This window comes from Anas acuta, chromosome 19 (genome assembly GCF_963932015.1).
Source record: "Anas acuta chromosome 19, bAnaAcu1.1, whole genome shotgun sequence".
NCBI lineage: Eukaryota > Metazoa > Chordata > Aves > Anseriformes > Anatidae > Anas > Anas acuta.
This window is the reverse complement of record NC_088997.1, coordinates 8,895,384-8,906,771: the sequence shown is the minus strand read 5'-3', so window position 1 is coordinate 8,906,771 and position 11,388 is coordinate 8,895,384.

Below are 11,388 nucleotides of genomic sequence, written 5' to 3'. Positions count from 1 at the left end.
TAAAGCTTAATTTTTCCTAAGGTAAACTAATTTTATTATGATGATCTCATAGTTAATCTTAGTGGCTGTTTCCTGAACCCACATCAGTGCTTTTTTAAAATTCTGAGGTGGCTTTTGCTCAACACTAATCATTACAGAGCTCCTCTCCTTTTTGTTAGTGCCAAACAAAACCTAGCTGTAAGCTATAGGGACTCACCAAATCATCACTGCCTGGGCAGAGAGGCAATTTGTTTTTATCTTCTGCTCTCAATTTCTTAATGTCTGAACAAGCTGTGGCAAGACAACTTGCCATGGGAGTTTTCATCTGAACTTACCCGAGGCTCTGGTTGAAGCAGACCCGAAGTACTGGGAACCAGGTACCTGCAGAGGAGCAGTAACACACACGGTGCCTTGGTTCAGCAGACTGCCTGAAGCAAGCAGTGCCACTAGGAGACGATTTTCCCCGCACCCACCAGATGATGCACATACCTCAGATCAAAATGGCATCAGAGGCTGCCGTGGCAGTCATCACGTGAGATCAGATTGGATGTGGAGCAATATCCAACTTTTTTTTCCACTCAATTAAGAAGGATTATGGCTCATGTTTGGATATTTTCCAGATCCCTTGAACTCTGTTACTTTGTCAGGAGTTTCATTGATCTGAAGGTAAAGAGATTACTCAGGTTCAATCCCTACAAACTGTTCTGTCACCCAAACAGCACATTCCTGCAGGAAGTTCAAGGGGGCCTCTCCAGGCTGGTTTATATGACACAAGAAATGCATAAATCTGCCTAGGTAGGTTTAATGATTCATGATTCTTGCATGTTAGAAGTAAAATCTGAATAATGGTTAACACAAATAATCCTTGCACATAGTCAGGTTGGTTGTCAGTGTGCCAGAAAAACAATCCACAGCCACCTCCTGCCTACCACGGCAGTATGCTAGCGATTGATGGATTGCTTGGTTGGGAAATGTGCAAGGATTGGGATAAACTTCTAGTCAAAACTTTGCAATATGGAGAACATTCATGCTTATCTTTTTCATGCAAGTTAGCCAAGAATATTTACATCTACAGCAAATATCTGCACTCAAGACAAAAGGCTAAAGTAGAATACTTTTCATTATTCTTGTCCCCATTTCTCTGAGAACAGGGACAAGACATCTCAAAGGCACTTAGAGAATTCTTCCTTTAAATAAAGAAAAGGTCTGGGGGGGAGGAACAGGTTAGTAAATGTATTAACTGAGCAAGAAGTACCTCAGAGCCGCTGTGGAAAGAGAGCTGCTGAAGCGTATGTGACATTAACAGGATGAAGAGTTTGAATAACGTGTTCCTCTACTAAGGCAAAACTAATCTGGAGGTCAAGCCTTCATGGATTTGGTAGCAGTCCTCCATGGAAGGCTGTAACTAAACTCTAATAATGTTTTCCTTCTAACTCATGTGTGGATTAGATGGGAGTTATAGAGTTTTGAAGCCTTCTGATGACTCAGCTGAAGTGGGAATAGGTGGCTCACTGCTGTGTGGGGGTAGAGCTTGGTCTGGATTCCACTTCACCAGGAAAACTCATGTTCTCAATAAAGAACTGTCTGCATGAAACTATTCTTTGCACACTCCTTTCTTTGTGCAGATAGGTCTTCTTTCTTTTCTTTTTATATATTTTTTTGCACTTGTTTTTCCTAATTAGTCATTCCTGAGGGTTTAAAAAATTTACATTTTTTGCAACACAAGAGTGGTTGGCTGTTCAGTAACTGCTTCCTATCTGTAAGTTGTCCTGACAGCATCTATCGATCCATAGTGCTTGAACGTGTGACGTTTCTGTTCCCGATTAACTTGATTTAAATGACTGAAGAGTGACTAAGTCATTCTGTAAGGAAAAAGCCTGACTTGAGTTATATCTGGTGGTATGCTGACAGCCCACACAACATAGTCTTTATACTACAGATTTCAGGAAAAAAGAGAAAAAGATTTTTTTTTTCCTGCAATCCATTGATACCCAGGACTATGAGATCTATGTGAAGTCCCATACACACAATGTGTGTTTTGGAAGCTTATTTATTTCCCTTTCAGAGTTGGAGCTTAAATACAGTTGACTCTGCATGTTGCTCTGGGATTTTGAGTGGCAACAGGTTCAATGTGGTTGATGTTGCACGTGCAGATTGTATTCATATAATGAACACTGTGTCAACCTTTATTTCTTCCTACGTGATGTATGAGCTCTTTTTTGACAGGCATGTTATACAAATTAGAGCAAGTGAAGCACTATCTAGGTGTTGAATATTATTTGAGGTATTTTTGCAGCCCATCCTTTTCATTAATAAGTGCAAAGGTATTGAAGGGCTGTGTTGCCCTTTTTGGAGTGGGAGTTAATCAAATTTCCTGTGTGTGTATTCTGGCAAGAGAGCAATTTAAATGCTGAAGGTTTAGGCAAGTGTAATTTCAACTGGTTCTTGATTTGTTGGCCTCGTAAAAGCAGGTGGGGAACTGGAGCTTGGCTTGGTTGAGTTGTGTGTTTATACACATGCGCTGCCTTTTGCTTTCTGATGCAGCATTAGCAGCAGCTTCCCTATCATCCTATTGCTGTCTGTAAGCACCTGATAAGGAGCAGGAAGCACTAGAAGATAAGGAGATGGAAGCTGCCACAGCTTTCAGCCTTGAGCGTTTGAAGGGGCAGCTGAGTCTTACACAGAAAATTGAGTGCTGCTTTCTTGTAATACCCTTTCGCAGAAAGAGAGCCTTGGGAACACGATGCTTCTCTTGACTCATCAGTGCAGGTCCTTGTACAAAATGCTAAAGGTAAAATATTGAGCCTTATTATATGTTATGCTTAGACTTGTTACGACCCAGTTTGTACTCTGAAAACAACACAGCCTTATATAATTTATGCAGAGATGTGGTTGTCTGAGTATTTGGCTTGTTAAAGTACATTTTTTTCAGAACCAGAGAGCACTTGGCCAAGTGGAGGACAGCTGGACAGTTTCCCAATAAAGTTCTGCTCTGCACAGCCAGGAATAGCTGGGAAGCTCCTGTGTCTGCTTTGCTGTTACCATTTCTGAACCACCAGAAGGAGGGTGCCAGAGTGGCCCATGGTTAAACACCGAGCAGTGCAATGGGGGACACACACTGTCCTCTGCCCTTTATCTTTCAAAACACAGGAAAGTCAATAAGAAATCTGTATTCTCATCCTGGCATATTACAAGATACATTAATTCTTTATTTTTCTTTTTAGTTCAGTCTACTACATGATATCCAATGAGGAGGCTGCAAGGCCCAAGTTCAGTGTAAGAAAATACTAAAGTATCAATGCGGCCTATGAACATTTAAAAAAAAATCTGCTGATGTTGTTATTTGTAAGCTTGTCACACGTGCACGCACACAAAAAGTTAGGTCAGCAGCTGTTGGTTATATAGCCTGTTCTTTTTACTACAGGCAATTGCTGTTGGTCTGTCAATAGAGGTGACACTTGGCAGAGGCATGGGAACCTGTGCTGGTTCAGCGTCACTGTGACTGCGACTGACCATTGAACACTGACACAAGGATAGCAAACGTTCTTAGTTCTTCCCACTTTCCTCCACATTGTCTCCAAACCACGTCTCAGAGGACTAAGTAGAAGTGTGGGCAGTTAGCCTGGGCCAACAGCTGCCAGTGTAAGTCAGCTTTGCAGATGGCCAAAAAAAATATATTTTTTTTTTAAGTCAGGCTTCTAGAATTGTGCTGGAGCTCTGATGGGTGTGTACAGACAGCCATAATGTCAGGCTGATACCCCTAGGATAGTCCCTGAGCTGAATACACTTCCATCTGTAGGTCTGACTTCCTCTCACAAAGAGACTGTGTATCTGAGGTTCTGCTGCAATTTGTCCAAGTGAGAACAAATGTCCATTTTCTGTTTTTAAATTAAACAAATGAAAAATCAGGGAATATGGCTATGCTATTTGTGTCTAGAAGCTGAGATAGTACAGCACAGATTCTGCCCCTTTAAAATTATAGTAACACATTAATTGGAGTGTATGTTGATGAGAACTGTATGGGAAGTAACTAGCTGCCTTGGAAGGAGACCTCATTGCCTATTTTGAAACTCTGGAAATGCTTCTATTGCAGGATGAGGGAGGGAAAAACAAAGACCAAGTATACACGAGTACTGATAAAGAGATGCTGTGAATCATCTTTGCAGAGCAATGAGAATGGCAGACTTGCTTTTAAAAATAATATGATTATATCGTTTTGCTTCATGGTTCTGCTTATTGTCCCTGAGTTTACTTGGGGAACAAAGGGAAACACTAATATGACAGATAAATCATTGTCTGCCAAAGGGTATAGAGAGCAGTAAAGAAAAGAAGTCATCACTTTTGTTTCCAAAGCCAAAAGCTCTCTGGCAAATTCAAGGTCACCCATGGGTGCTGGGTAGAAGACGAATGACTCGGTGGTGGTTGAGAGGGTGTTTGCTGCAGTGCCCGAGTTCACACCATGCAGTCAGAGTCATCTGTCTTCTGGAGGCCTCCTGAACAACCACGGTGAGGCCAAGGTCACTGAAAACTGCTTGGATAATAGATGTTTTCTCCATAGTAAAGGGCAGGGAATTGCTGAATAGGACAATTAATGGGCACTACTTGGGAGTGGGAAGGTGAGAGGAAAGGGTCAGGTGAGCTTTTCTCAACAGAAAGTTTAGCGATTTCCTTTCATAGCAAATGCTGAATGGAAAAAGCACAAAAAGGGGGAGCAAAAACACCTTTCAGAGTAAATTGGCTACATCAGACTAGGTGCAAACCTCCTGTTGTGTTGTCCATATGTGCCCTATTGACATGCTACGTTTTCTTAGCTAGCCACACTTGGAAACCCACTGAAGCTAACACATGCTTAGATGTATCTGATATATTCTAAAAACCAAGCCAATACCTTCAGAACAAATACAACTGCTAGCATAGCTCCTACACGATGGGAAACAAACACTGAGGGGTAGATTCTATGAGTACTTGTAATTATTGCTAACTTTAACTTTTAATTTATTCAGTTTTTTAAATGTATCATCTTGAACATCTGCTATAAAGATATTTGGGGTTTCCAAATGTGAACAGAAACCAATGAGATCAAAGGATTAAAAAATCTCATTAAAAAAGAATGTTCACTTCTGCACTGTCATACAAAGTTTCACTTCTAAGAATTACTAATACACTCAAATGAAACTGAGAATCCCAAATTTCCTTAACGCTCTGGAAAATATTATGGTTACTGTTTTGCCTAACCCTGATTTCTCAGTCCCAATAGGTTCGTGCAATGGAGTCAGTGTGGAAGAGAGACTGCAAAATACATTCCTGCTCTCCTAGCATTGATTTAGTGGCCATTTCCCTTAAAGAGTGAAGTTACAAAATCGGGCATACTTTTATGCCAGGGAAAATTCTTTGTGGCTTAGCTGATGCAGAATTAACTGTGCTAGAATAGCTATCCCTCTTTCACTCCTTAATCTAAAATTAAAGTGACTTTTATTTTGCAGAGATAGGTCTGGAGCTGTGCTGGGTAACTGAACTGCACTGAAAGGGGTATTGTGAAATAGTTCCTTTGTAGTAGCTATGGAGCTCAGTTTCCCTTAGGTATAGAAAGGCCCTCATACATTCAGTATCCCAACAGCTCTTTAAATAAATCAATGTATTTCTTTCTTGAAATCCTGCAAAACTGAATTTGAAAATCCAGCTGGGTTATGTATGTAACAAATACTCTCCACCTTTAAGGAACTTACATTGAATTAGGAAGAAGACATGTAGAAGAAAAAAAAAAAAAAACACCTCAGGGTGGGGAAAATGCTAAACTGAACTGTAAACAAAATAAAAAGCCAAAGCTGTAATGAAGAATACAATTGAGAAATATTTTCCTATTAGATACCAGAAACTATTCTTAAAGCTCTACGGACTCCTTTGCCTTGTTTCCTTCCCAGTGCATACAGGCTGATTTCTAACGAAATATGATCCCAGTGAATCCTGGGCTTATGGTGAGTTGCACTGACCCCATGAATCTTGTTTTTAAGTGTATTCTGTTAAGCCTTCTGGAAGATATTTGTTGTCTTTCATTGCTGCCTTCAAAAATAACTTTTCAATTTATAGAGACTGCAGTACATCTGACCACTTTTAAGCATGTGCTTCAGTTCGTGCGCTCAGCAGAGCCTTCAAGCACATGCTAAGTCCCTTTGATATCAGGAAGACTTTAAGAAGGGGTTAACAGTAAGCACATGCTTACAGGCTCTGGTAGACGCTCACAGATGACTGTCACAGTTTGGGGCATCATCTCTGTTGTTTGTACCTCTTCTAGGCCAGAACCTTCTGCTGAACCACAGCGGTGGACGGGGAACCCGTGCAGCGCCGAGTCCCAAAGCCCTGTGCACGTCTCTGCCTGTGCCTCCTGTCTGCTGCCTGCGCAGGACCCTGCAATTACACTCCGTGCCTGCGTTGTAGGGTTTGCTGGTTTCAGGGAAGCTTACCATACACAAAGAGGAGCTATTTGTTTAAATGGGTCTGTAGGGAAAGATGACTGCAATAATTGCAGGCTGTTAAATATGCACGTTTGAAGGTTAATTCATGTACTGCATTCAAAGCCAAATATCCAGGACAGATGACTGTTTTTAAAAATAGCCTGGTTATTACAAAACAAACAAGGGAATATAGATGAAACAGCAAAAGCCCACCTGATTCCAGTACTATAAAATGTCAGTGACATACAGTAGGGGCCCTCATGCCTCTTTAACTATTGCTTTTCTTCCAGAAGGTGTCAGAAACAAGCCTGTGCGCTGTCAGGTTTAGGCACTCGTAGTGTGCTGGTACTAGGATGGGGGGAGGTGGTGGCAGCTCCATATGCCTGAACTTTTTTTTCTTTTCTTTTTTTTTTTTTTTTCCTGGATGTGAAAGTTTTGTGTCTGAGTGTGATTAAATGGAGTACAGCCACGTCAATCATGCGCATGTCCAGGGCAGTTGTTCCAGTACTAATTCCTCAAGGCTTGCGACCAGAAAGCGGAGAGCTGTGTGTACAGAACAACATATAGCACAGCAGGGGGAAAGAACAACTATCTTGCAAATGTATACATACGTGTCTATATGCAGGACATAGCTGTGAAACGCTGACCTTTTCATTCCCCCTAGAAAGTACTGGCAGTACTAGCTTCTTCATTTCCTTTTCTGCTGTTTGCTGTATGAGCTGCAGCAGTGTGGCCTGGCTGCTGCTTTGTAGTTTGTGCTCCCAGAGCCAAATATTGGTCCCAGTGAAACCAAGGGAGCTCTGCCCTGCAAGGGAGGGGGAAACTCTCTGAGGAAGATTACAACTTGGCCTTGATAGTATCCAGTAGATGTAGCCAGCAACATAAATCTAATGGCAGAGCTCTGTATTTCCTTCTAAATGCAGCTCTCCTGAGGGTTAGTTGGTGGGATGTGCATTTGTTTTGATGTTTGTTAGATGATATTATCATGACAGAGGGTTGTTTTAAAACCAGATACTGCATTTACACAGATCTTATGTGCATCACTTATAAAGATAATATACCCTCTGCAACCAGCTGAAATTGGATGCAGAGCCAGGGAAATGACCTGGCTGGCTGTTCAGTGAGCAGAATATTTCCCTGTGAGCACTGGTTGTAGCCAACATTGCTTTCCTGTTGATAGGAGTATGTGTGAGGTATGTGCTTTCTGCAGCAAGAGTGTTTGGTCTTCAGCTTTCCAATGAACTGTGGAGCTTGTCTGTGTCCCCATCATGTGTCACCCCCCAGACCCCCCGCCCCCAGTCTTCTCAACAGTAGAATTCATTCCCTTTGTTGCAGACCAGTTCCTGAGCAGTTCCAGTCTAACAGTGGTGTCAGCAACAGTCGTTTATTTTACTGTGGATGAATAAATTAAATAAATGGTTTGCCGTTGTTTCCTTATGGAAATTATATTGTCTTCAAGGCCTGACCCTAAGAAATAATGAGCTTCTCCATTTGATATGAGTAGGCATATGCCGCTCTTCATATTGAGTTCTTAATGTGCTTTCTGAGACAAAATGTAAGTGGATCATGGAAGCAGGTACATCCCTGATGCTTGTGGCCTTCTGGGTCTCGTCTGTCCATCTGGGGCGCCGTGTATGCCTTCTTCCTTTGTCTCTTTGATGAGCAGTAACACAGCCAAGTACAGTATGTAATCACTTGTCTCTTCTCAGGTGTAGAGCAGAAGTAAATCTTATTTGTAAGGTGAAAGTCTTTGATAGAGAGAGAAGGTTTGACAGGTACCCTTAATTATACTTTTTGGCTTAAAAATGTATAGGTGAATGTTTTAAATGTGTGCAACACATTGTCATCTGCCTGTACAAACTTCTGTTCAACAAACAACTGTGGAAGTGACCCTCTGGAACTATATTAATGTTCATCTGGCAAAGTCCTGGAATTTCATAATCATATAGTTGTCACCAAGATCTTTTTCTTTCCCTTCTCTCTATTTTTATATTAATGGCATCTGTATTCTGTGAAGGTTTTGCTATACTTTGCTGCTGCATAATGAAAAATGATCAAAAGTCAGCAAGCCCATACTGAAAGAAAGTTCAAGCCATGTGGAGACTTCTGTCCACCTGCTCGGAGAAGAAACGTGTATGCAGGAGTGAGCAGTGAGTCCTGTATTTGGGTGCAGGTTGCAGCATTGTTTTTTGTGGGTTTGAAATTTGCAGGTGTGGAGAGGGAAGAAAGTAAACAGCAGCACTGACACTTGGAAGGTGCAGTTAGGAAATCTGGCTTATCCTCTCGCACAAAAATTTACCGTTTTCCAAGTCATTGGCATAACCATGGAAAGTTGACAGCATGCTGTGTTGTTACATCAGCTCTAGTGTAAACTTTTCATCATGGAAATGTAACCGACACTATCATGTTCATGGCAGCTCGGTGTTGTAGTGGCATTGCACTCCACTGAAGTGTGGAATCTCAAGATTGAGAACATGCTCCTAACTCACATCCCGGGGCAGAGAACGTACAGCTGTGCTCTAAAGAATAAGTTTAATACATTTTATGTATATCATCAATATAGGTTCAGAACAAGATAATGCACAATGGTTAAAGCCACTCGATGTACTCTTCTTGTATTCCTCACTGAAGAGCATATAAAAAGATATTAGAGTGGCAAGTGAAATACAACAACATGCTTTGTTCTGTCCTGATTTGTCAAGGGCATGTGGACTGCATTGTTCTGTTGTCGTTTGGAGGGCAGTATTTTCTCTGTGCTTCCTCTGAGGTTACTGGAGTGTCTCATGAAGGAGAAGCACCCAGGTGGCTTTGAGCACATACCTGTCTCTAGCACCCTTCAGCACACTTGCTCAGTAATTCAAGGCTCATAGATAGTAAAAGGATGTTCTTTCTTGAGAGGTTATTGGGAGGAATTAATCAAGAATTTCTTATTGAAATGTCTCTGTTGTAAAACGATAATTCATTAAAATCAAACATGTTTTCAGGAGAGGGCTTGTTCTGAGACTATCCTATCACATTCTGTCTTTTTTAATCATTTTTGCAGGAAAGGTTTTGACATTGTTGAAACATCTGCTTTGAACAATTTCTTTTATAAACTCTACTCTTTGAAACATGTAAATGGAAGTCTAAATTGAAAAAGATAAGACAAAATGAACAGTTTCACTGAAAAAAAAAATCAAGCTGAATTTTTCATTCCAAATTAAACGGGGAAAAATATTTTTTTAAATCACATTCATGTTGGATGGAAGAATGTTTCTCATTTTGTTCTAAAAAATAATGAATAATCTAGCTGGAAATAAGTGAAAAGAGAGCAAAATGACAGTTAATTTCTGCTCTTTGCAGAGGGAGTTTACCTCCTGGTATCTTTATGTTAGTGTATGATGTTTAACATTCCTGGAGTATTCTCAGGACCACTGAGTCCCTCCTGGCATTTGCCCTCACTATGTTTCTGTTCATGCATGACCTTTGAAACTGAATTCTCCACACCTCAATCAAAACCCTGTGGGAATTCCAACTTCGTAAAGATTGCAGGTTCAGTACTGTGGGCTGCTTGCTGCTACTCCATAGTAAATCTATATTTCTTGTCCAATTTCAGATGCAGGTGTTGCACAAAGTGATAGATCACCATAGCAGGAACCAGCTTCTAGCTTAGCTCTGATACTGTGAGGGCAAACAGGGTTAATAAGGAAGTAGTCTGTAAATTGGCAAAATATGGTGCAAGAAAACATAGAACAACTACAGAACCACATCAGTCTTTTCATTACATCTCTCATAATTGTTTCCACACATCTTACTAGTAGGTAGGTAATGTGCCTGTAAGTCAGAGCTGGTGTAAACTAATATTATCCCAGAAAGGTCTGGTAGAGTTGTACTATTTCATGCTAGCTTCCCAAGAGAGACTTGCACAAAATGACCATAATATGGAAATGACAATGCTATCCTCACTGCTGCTGGAGCAGATGAAAATTGATATAATATGAAGAATCTGCTAGAAGAAGGTTCCTTGAAACATCTCTGCAAAAGCAGCTGGAGCTATAGCAACATGCTTCTCATTTAATTGAAAGGATTTGGGGCTGTATTTGCTTTCTGCTTATACATAATGAACAAGTGAGGGAAAAGAAAATAATTATTTTTGAGGTGTGCTGCTTGGATGCAAAGCCCTGTGTTGGTTTATAGCCATTTTGAAAAGCAGCCACAACACAACTGCCTTTCTCTGCACAAAAAGATGGGGACTCTGCTGTGCCAGGGAGGCAGCCTGCCTTCTGTCGGCTCAGCGCCTTAGCAGTGCCACTCTCTCCAGACAGTCGGGACAGACTCCCTTTAAGGGAAGGGGGAAGGAAAAAAAAATTAAAGAGGAAAAACAAACCTTTAATAATTTCTTCAGCAAAGGCAGTTAAAGGCACTTGGAGTCTTGAAAAGAAGTTCCTTTTTTATTTTGTGAGTAGGAAAAAAAAAAAAGCTTTCAGTAGTGGTCTAAGCATGATATTTCTCATTTTCAGGACATTTATGTTCAGAGAACTTGATTATTCTGCAAGCCCACGTTACTTGCAAGACACCTTTCTAATGAATCTTTGCTTCTGTGTTGGACAACAGCACAATAACCATGTTTTTCTTGACTATCGGATGAAGCCTCCTGTGATCATGCTTGATATCTTTTAATTTGTCATGGATATTTGTGTTTTCAGTAAATTGTTTAGACTGAAAGTTAGAAAGAAACAGACTTAAAAGGCTATAAATATGCCAATGATTCTGAACACAGAGGAGACAAGTGTGCCAAAATCTGAATTTGAAGTGTGACTGAATAAAACTTTACATGATTATATTATGGACCTTTCTCTTACCAATAATCAAAAAGCTTATAGCCAAGCTTTAACTTCATACAAAGCTTGTAAGTATCCACAATAATACTGAAGGTGGGTACTAAGGGGTTGCTAATGAAATCACAGCCTTCTTGTGC